The following is a 9196-nucleotide window of genomic DNA, read 5'->3' on the forward strand; positions in this document are numbered from 1 at the left end:
CCATGGACCCCATGGGCATCTCGACTCCCTGCACAGCATAGAGCCAGCTCTGCACAGGGAGCTGAGCAGGAATGGCAGCAGCCAGGGCTGCTGGAGACTAATCCCAGGGCAGATTTCTCCCTGGGGCTCACAAGGCGCAGACAGCCCGTGCGGGAGTGCAGGGCTGCAGCGCTGGAGGCAGGCCCACCAGCCCCAGCAGGGCCAGGCCAGGCTCGAGGCCTGCAGCCATGAGAGGCAGCAGCTTCCCCAGGGGCACAGCAGAGCCTGCCAGAGCCTCTGCCAGGGCACACCTTTGGTGCTTTCTGGGATGCTGAGTGCTAATTACACTGCACATTCCTCCCCGCTGAGAGCACCTGACAGGTCTTGGGGACAAAGCACGTGCTTCAGTGCTGCAGCTGGAGACACAAATGGTTCCTTGCCCAGCGAGCACTGGGCAGTAGCACAAGGGAAATCGTAGAGGAGGCCCCATGACGGTCTTTGTTGCATGGACACCCACACTCCCAGCCTGAGAAAGATGCTTTGTGGTGCTTTAGACCAGAGCCCAGAGACCCCAGTGCCAAGGCGAGTGGTGAGGGCCAAGCAGAAGGGAGCGGTGACTGTAATGCCCTGGGCAGCCCTGTGTGGGAGAGCAGAGCTATCCTCCCTGCACAGCCTGGACAGATCCTCTTCCCCTGCTGTCCCTGTGCCAGCACTCTCCTTGTCCCCAGCTACAGCATCACCACTTCCCACAGGTTTGCTATGACATACTAATTTCCCCTTTTCAGGCAGAGGACCAAGCAGGACATTCACTGGGGTCAGCCTGGGCCCCCAGCTAATTGAATCTTGTTTTGATGACTGTGGGGCAGCTTTTCACCATGGAGTGTGGCTGTGAGGCATCTTCTCCCCTGCAGTCCCTGAGATGCGCACCAAGCCCTTTCTTTTCTGGCCACCCAAACCGCTACTCTACCATGTAAATTTAACCACTTACACTAAGTGCCTTACAGAAAGTTAGAGCCAGCCTCTCCATTCCCCAAACCTTCAGAGACTGAGGAGAGGATCTCCACGCACAGATCTTCTGAAGGCAGGAGCTGAAGGATGGGTCTCCACCACCCTTTTTTTCCTCTTTCTTCAGCTGCTGTTTGTGAAGGCTATGGCTGGCCAAGGACATCCCATGGTAGGACAAAAACTGATCTTGACTGAGAGGTTGAAATTTAGAAGATTTAAGACCTAAATGCTCTCAGCCTTTGAGACAATGGCAAGAAACACAGACTGTATTTAAAATATGAAGGGCTTCTCACTGGAATATGTTTATTAATGTGATGTTTATTTGCATTAAAATCAGCGGTATTTATTAATACTTGTCATTCATAATGGACATGTTTTGTAGAAACATGTTTTGATCCATCTTTCTTTGTCACCTGATAGTTGTTACTAACTGCCACAGCTTTGTGAATTGCTGCTTTAGAATATCATAGATCACTTGAATTGTCATCTTTCTAACTGAGCGCTGTAGATTTTATGAACAGGAATACCCTTATCTCCTTGGAAATTACATTTAGGTAAGTTCAAAATTTTAATTATTACCTCTAATTTATAGTCTATTATCTATTCGGTAAATAAAAGTGCTTGACAACATCTAAAAAGTAATTTCAGTAAGTGCCCTCCCATAGACACTATTATGTTCCTGTTTTATTAGAGTGGTACTGTTTCAAGATCAGACTCCACCCAGGATGCACCAAGCAGTTAAATAACAATAATATCCCTGTCTTAAAGAACTTATGTCTATACTCAACAGTATAAAAAGAGATCGCTAAACATCTAAGTTTTCTTTTCATTTACTGCAAGTAAATGCATGAGGAAGAACAAGTAATCTAAAAATGTTACTGGATGAAAAATCTTTTCTACTGACACAATCAAACATAATGTGCTTTAATTCAAATAATCAGGCAGAGAAAATTTCTACACTCAAATACCTGCAACATTGTGTGACTCATTTGCTGTGTACTGGTGATAATATTCCCCATGTTGGATTTGTTCGGCTTCATTTACTCAGTGTTCATCCTCAGGACAGCCAGGAAGCAGCACCAGAGCAATCACCACTCTGCTTTCCTGTGATGCAGAAGGAAACCAGGGCTATGAACTGAAGCTTGGTCTGAATTGCCTGGGTAGTTGCTTCTTTTGAGCCAAGGAATTGAGCAAAATTGCAAAGTATTTCTACTAGGAAGAAAGGCTAAGAGGTATGTTATTTTCCAAGTATGTAAAGCATTTTTTTCCCATAAGTATACAATAAGAGACCATCAGGACCTCCTTCCACCCAAAGTTTCATGCTTTGTTTCTTTTTTCTTTTGTTTCTTTGTTTCTTTTTTCCTCATAGTTTCACAGAAAGCACATCTTCAGTTGCCTAAAAAGCTGAACCTTTATGGTTTTCCTCCTTGTCTCACAAATATTCAGCAGCTACCATATCTTTCCTTCTTATTGAGGGTTTTCAATCAGAGCAGGGTCCAAATTAATCACTTCATCATAGAATCATAGAATGGTTTGGGTTGTATGGGACCTTTAAAGATCTAGTCCAGCCCCTGACCATGGGCAGGGACATCTTTCACTAGATCAGGTTGCTCAAAGCCTAGTCCAATGTGACTTCGAACTCTTCCAATGTGGGGCATCCGTAACTTCTCTCAGGAACCAGTTCCAGTGGCTCACCATCCTCATCACTTTGCCTACATGCAATAGTTTTCTACTATGTCTAACCAAGGAGGCATTCAGTCTTCCCTTGCTCCCCAAAATGAAGGAAGGTGCCATGGCCAGACGCTTCTCCATGCTGATATGACCACTCAACCCCAAGCACACTAAGGATTTGTTAATTCTACTTCTGTTTGATGGTGTTTTGGATGCATGAAGTCAAAACACAGAGAACAGAGACAAACACAGAACACAGAGGCAAACAAACAGAGCGTCAAACATCCAATCCTTGAGTAAGGCATCAACCTCTCAGAGCAGAATGTGTGTGGGATCAAAAAAAATTTAAGCATTAATTTTACTACTTCTGCCACATCCATTTTGACCTGGCTGGAAGCTACTTTGGCTCTAGAATGAAACAGATCCAGGTCAGGGTGAGGGTATGGATAATGTGGACATTAAGCTTTTGATAGGCACTGCATAACATGGTAACCAGAGAATTATCTCACAGGCTGCATACCCCAGGTGTCCCCTCTGCAGTGACAGTGACCTCTGCGCTAGCAAACGTCTTTGATAGAAGGAGATCTGCGCTGAGATCTGAATTTAAGCTACCAACTTGTGCTTTGCTTTAACTTCTTACTTCAAAAAGGCAGATGAAGCCTTTCAAATGAGAACCCTTGCTCTGTTTCTTTTGGTTTTTTTTTAATTAGCAAGTAACATGGAGCTCAGTGAATGAAAATAGCATTGGAAATTAAGGAAATGCTTCGTAGAACTACACTATGCCAATTGTTTCAATGGAAAAGCATGCTTACTTGCTTGGACTCCTTTTTGCCTGCTCCACAGCCTTGTTTTTAGCCAGACTAATTGCTCTTGTTTCTGCAGGACTTTCTGCACACTTTCTGCAGAAAAGACATGGATGCACGCAATTGTCAATGTTGATTAAAACTCATTTACAGCCTCAAAAGCTGCACCAAGTTGTGCAGCCGCTCAGCTGAGCCACAGACCCACAGCCCCTCCTCTGCCAGAGCTTGATGATATTGAGAGTGGCAACAGCTCCTTGCAGGAGTGCTGAAGTTGTGCTAATGCTCTTCCCTGGTTTTCATTTAACCAGGCTCTCTCTCACAACAAAATGACAAATAAGAGCCCCAGGAATCGAGGGGATGTGCATGGACATCTAGTGAGTTCATAGTAGTGGTGCTGGTCTAAAAATTTGTTTCTTATGTGATAAGGGCCTCTGGAGCAAATTTCCACATGCCAAAGGATTGCCACACATGTGCACGAGGTGCACAGTGAACAGAAAGACAGTTGACCTTCCTTGTACTTGTCCACATGGGAAAGGTGATTTTTATTTGGGAATACACTGAAGACAGGGAGTGCTGTTCTGGATCAGCTTATTTGCCTAGGACAGTGATAGGCAATCTGCCATGGGAGACAAAAACATCTGAGAGCTCTCATGCTCTACCTAAGAGAAAGACTTCCATAATATCTCCATTCTCCATATGGGATTTTCAGATGAGAAACAAAAGCCTGCTCAAGAAGTTCGCATTTCACTGTGCCTCAATATGAAACTTTAGTGACCTCTTATGCAGTAGTAATTTCTATGGTACACATTTCTTGTAGAATGAAAATAAGATACCTGCAAAATGGCAAATGATTGTGCTTCCATCTATCTACTTTCTTGAACTGAAAAAATGTGAGAAACTTTCCATTTCCTGATTTCACAATAGAAATGTTGCTAGAAGAGCTGGATCTTGATTTGAAATATGAATATAACTTTCGGATCAAGTCCAGGTCTCTGCTCTTGCAGGATTTTCCTTGGAGAAGGGACTCAAGCCAGTTAAATCAATGTACAATTGGATGTGGAGCTTGACTTTCTTTTTCCTCTTGTTCTTGTTTCAGGACACCAAAGCTCAAAGGTGTGCCATTATGTGACTTCTTGCACAAATAGGGAGGAGTCAGATCCCTGACTGTTGGCACCACCATTTTTACTTTGTGAAGAGCCTGTGGAAGTTTTAAGTGGAGAAACAGAGAGTTGGGTTGCTACCGCCAGGTTCAAATATTTAAGTATCATGAGCCAGATTCCCCCAAGTCCAAACAAAATTTTCTTTAAATAGCAAAGTGTTCTCTTGACTTAGGCTGTTATTTGGATGGTATTTCTTCTGCAAGCACAAAGACAAAAAACTTACTTTTTGTAAAAAGCAAGATCCTCATCTCTGATCTTCAGAATCCAGAGGTCTAAAAGCTCCCAAGGTGACTAAAAACATCACAGACATAGTGCTAAATGAACCTGTCTCCAAATGCTGCTTTGTTTTCCAAGCTCATTGACTTGGTACCTGGCCTTCTTTTCTTCTCTTTTCTTCAGCGCTTTTTTCACATTTCACATATGGGGGGGAAACAGTGTTTTAGAGGGCAGCATGATAACATTCTTGCAAATGGGTCCAGAGTCTCTTTTTCCTCTTTGAAATGCTTTAGATTATGAGATATTTTCAAGTTTAAAAACTGCCAGAGAAGGAAATTTCTTCAGAAGTGTCCTTTGAGTCAGAGATAAAAGTGGTGCCCAGCAGGTATAGGCCAGCAATAGTCAAAGATGAACTCCCAGCAGAAGCTATGAAGTTCACTCCCTCTAGTTCTGCTACTGTATAAGACTACATCATTCTTTATTTCTAACCTTTTCTTTCCTATCCACTGGCTGTACCAATAAACGTGTAAAAAAATCTGCCTGTGAATCTGTGTTCTCAGCCTCATTATCCTGCTGTTTATGGTGTTTTCCCTGAGGACAGGGAGGACATCAGACTACAAGTCACTTCATGCAGTGACCCAAGCTCCATCAAGGGGTGACACATCTGGACAACTCTGCAGAAGGTGAAGCATACCCCAGAGCTGTGGGAACAGGCACCAACTTCAACCTCAGGAAGTCAATATTCAATTTCCTTGTTTAACAATGATCTTTTGAGAAATCAGTGAGCTTTTAACATCTTCTGCCCTGGTAAATCTGAGGGCTTGTGAAAATTCATTGATTCTCTGGAATTATACATTTGGATGCAATGCTATGAATGCAGGAAATGTTAAGATCCTTTTACAAAAGAGAAAAAATTTGCCTGGGAAGGCAGAGTAAGAGCATCCATAACAGGAGAGATGCTGGTAGTGAGAGGGCTGAGGAGTGCTTCTGAGAAACTTCCTTTTGTCTCCTGTAAATCTATTTTACCATTTCAGCCCATATTCCTCATTTGCCCTCACCTCATGCTGCACATGTTTAATTTAAACCTGAGACAAGCCAAGGACAGAAACATGAACTCTGTGTCCATGACTCTCTCATGCCATCTCCAGCTTCCCCAAGAAAGCCAAATATGCAGAGGAGAGTGATACAGAGACACCTGTTCTGGCAGAGCAAATTAAAATGTTGATGTTATAACATAAAATCAATGTTGCACATTAAAGGGTCCTTTAATGGGCATCAGGGAGGAAATTACATTCTTGTCTGGCTAGATAAATTAACTTTCTGATAATAATATTTAGATATTATTATTCCTAATCCATTTTGAATTCCCAGCCCTTTAAGGTTGTTGAGGAACAATAAGCTGTTTCTAACTCCAGAAACATTTACAAAGGGGGCTGCTATAATACCTGGAAAACTTGAGTTTGGAAGATCAAATGACTATTCATAGCCAATTACCAGAGCTGTGACAGACTGAGTCTCCTGGCTCAGCTCCTGGGGTCTCAGCTATCAGTAGAGTTGCTCAGACCATGGCAGTTTCATTGTGTTATTTGAGAACCTGTAATGAAATACCTTATTTCCATGCTTTCTAAGTAACCTGTACTCCATGCACCCCCCCTGTGCCAGTATTGCAGGCAGAAACCAAAGAAGCCTGTGCTGACTCCTGCCTACCCAAACAGCAAACAACATCCATGCAAGCAAAATGCCTTAAATACACTTCTTCAGAGTTAACTAAATGATGCTGATGTTCTCTGATAAATAAAAGCCCTATAAACTGTTCCCAGTATTGAGCAGAGAGAAGTGCATCTGAAGCCAACTACTTTACACTGAAGTTTTATATGAAGAATATGCTGAAGTTTCATCATTAATAATTAAATACCTTTCTAAACTATTAATGCAGCTTGTTGATGGCTTCTGTTTTGCTTATGGTGTTTCAAAGGTGTTGACTGTAGGCAAGTATAGATCTTTATCTGTGATGAAAAATAGCTTTGAAAATATTATAACACCTTTGCAGTTGAAAGTCTTTCTCCAGACAGGGACATAAAACTGAAGTGTGCTGTCTGCAAGACAGCACTCTAAGGAGAATCTAAAGATCAAAACAGAGTTCAGTGAAGTCACAGCAAACAAATCTATTTGGTGTTTGACCAGATAATGTCAGCCACTTTCAAAACACAGAAGTTTCACTGCGTAAGGCCACCATCAGAAATATGCTGGGCTAGACAGAAATTGTCCGAAGCAATAATTGACATTATTTCCAAACTAACTAACACCAAAAGTGGTTATTCAAGGCACTCCAGTGCTGAGAAATCAGGTGTGAGACTCCAGTACATCACTTTTCCTTGCAGTTCCCCTCCATTTAGAAAGAGCTTAAGGGTATCAAGGCAGATGGTATCTAACAGATAAGTACTATCCCAGTTTCTGGAGGCTACCATAAACTGTAATTTTGAACTTGGAGAATTGTATTTTTTAACTTGTAGAAGTGTGACAGAGGTTTTCCAATTATTTTTCTGTTCAGAAAGGTTTGAAGTTTCTAATTAGGTGATGAAGGGTTGCATAGAGAAGCCTGGAGTATTCCAGTCTCAACCTCCATCAAGCAGAGGGCACAAATGTCACAGCTCTGGTGCCAGATTTATAAAAAATCCCTGTCTAAGCTCACTCTGCTAAGAATGATCCCATGAGCAATTTTTGTTGAGCCACATGTCCTCTGCCCCAAACAACTCCAAGCTGATCCACAGCTAATATTTCTGTGCACTCTGGTGATGATGACAGCCCACAGTAAATGTCCCAGTGGATTGCATTAGTGATTTCATGTCAAAATAGAAAGGTTTACATGAAAGGAAAGAGGGAAAACTAAGCTCAGAATAAAAAAAAATATTCTGCTAGCTTGTAAGTAGAGTCCCAGATGGGAAAAGCATCCCACCTCACCCTAACCCCACATCCTTGCCTCTGTGCTACCACAGTAAAACAACCAATTTCAAAATGCCAGCATTAAATCATCTCCTGTTAGTGCAGCAAACCTGCAAATGAACACTGCTGACCTGTCCTACAGAACACAGGGAGCTCCTGTTAGTGCTGCTATCTGCTGAGCTGGGATTCCCATGCTGCTCATGGCTGCAAGGCATTGGAATGCTGGAGCCCATCTGCTCTGATGTTTATGTTAAATGGGTTGTTCATGTAAATACCAATGTAAATGGTCAAACTCATTATTTGCTCCTAGGAAGGTGCTCTATCTCTTTCAGTTAGAAGAGACTGCCTCTGTAGACTCCTACAGCCTGCCTGCAGACTGTCATTGCAACATGATCTCTAATCAATTAGGCCAATTCAAAACAAAATGAGAATATTGAGTGTCACCGGTGAAGATCTGTACCAAGCAGATAAAGTTCCTGTATATTTTTGAGGAATATGAATGAAAATATTAAGAAGGAAAAAAAAATTAAGTGTTGCTCAACTTTGGAGAAAAATCATGTTCTGCTTTGGCTGGACAGGAATAGCAGAGCAAGGAGCATTGGCATCAGAGGGGGTGTTCTCCTGCAGCCTGATCTACATCGCTGAGATTCCCAAAAGCCTCCACTCACAACAGAGCCTAAGGAAAATAATTAAAGTCTTGAGTACTTTGCAGTTCAATCCAGTTACCAGGGATAATGCACAACTTCCATCCCACCTCATATAGCACCAATATTTTTTGGTATTATGTTGGGGCACAGACATTTTTCTGAGTGTCTGGTCCATCTTCCAGAAAGGGCACTTTAAAAACTACCAAAAGGCTTTCAAATTTCTTTTGTGTAACACTATTGGTCTGGATTCTTATCTTGGCAATTTAGCATCAAAATGTCACTGCCTGATCAAAGAGCTGGAATTCACACTATTTTTCTTTGCTTGAAGAAGCAAAATTATTAACTAGGTTATTAGAATAAAAACTTAACAGTGTATGTATTCACAACATTTTGCTCCCACTAATTAATTTTCGATCTAATACCCTGCCAGAGGATCAGCTTACTACTGAGAGAGAGATCACAGCACACAGAAGCTTAATTGGATGGGAAGTAGTCCCAGAAGGACACAACTCCACTGCATCTTGATGCTGTGCTGGATCAAAGGCTGCCAGGGCCTGGGCAGAACTGGAAACCCGTAAACGTGGCTGCAAACGCAGTCGCAAGGCTTTGCTGGCAGCAGGGCCCTCATTGCAGGCACCAGAGTCATGGGAGCACAGGGGAGTGGGTGTGTCCTTCATAATGAAAAGGGTCTCCAGCCAGCTTTGCATCCCTGCAGGAGACAGGCTTACATCTCAGCAACAGGATGGTCAGGTGCTCCACAGCACTGTGTCCA

At 42.6% G+C, this 9196-nt stretch overlaps 1 long non-coding RNA gene across 2 annotated transcripts; it reads left to right on the top strand.

Moving 5' to 3' along the window:
• The first annotated feature begins 244 nt into the window (after positions 1–244).
• Positions 245–6708, top strand: LOC128803687 (uncharacterized). 2 transcript variants are annotated; one of them, XR_008435809.1, is made up of 3 exons: positions 245–1153; positions 2046–2216; positions 4555–6708. It is a non-coding gene; the product is annotated as an uncharacterized LOC128803687 (long non-coding RNA). The 2 variants fall into 2 exon arrangements; XR_008435810.1 differs by having other exon boundaries at positions 5436–6708.
• The last annotated feature ends 2488 nt before the right edge of the window (positions 6709–9196 follow it).

The sequence above is a fragment of the Vidua macroura genome, chromosome 2 (assembly GCF_024509145.1).
Source record: "Vidua macroura isolate BioBank_ID:100142 chromosome 2, ASM2450914v1, whole genome shotgun sequence".
NCBI classification, from domain to species: Eukaryota; Metazoa; Chordata; class Aves; order Passeriformes; family Viduidae; genus Vidua; species Vidua macroura.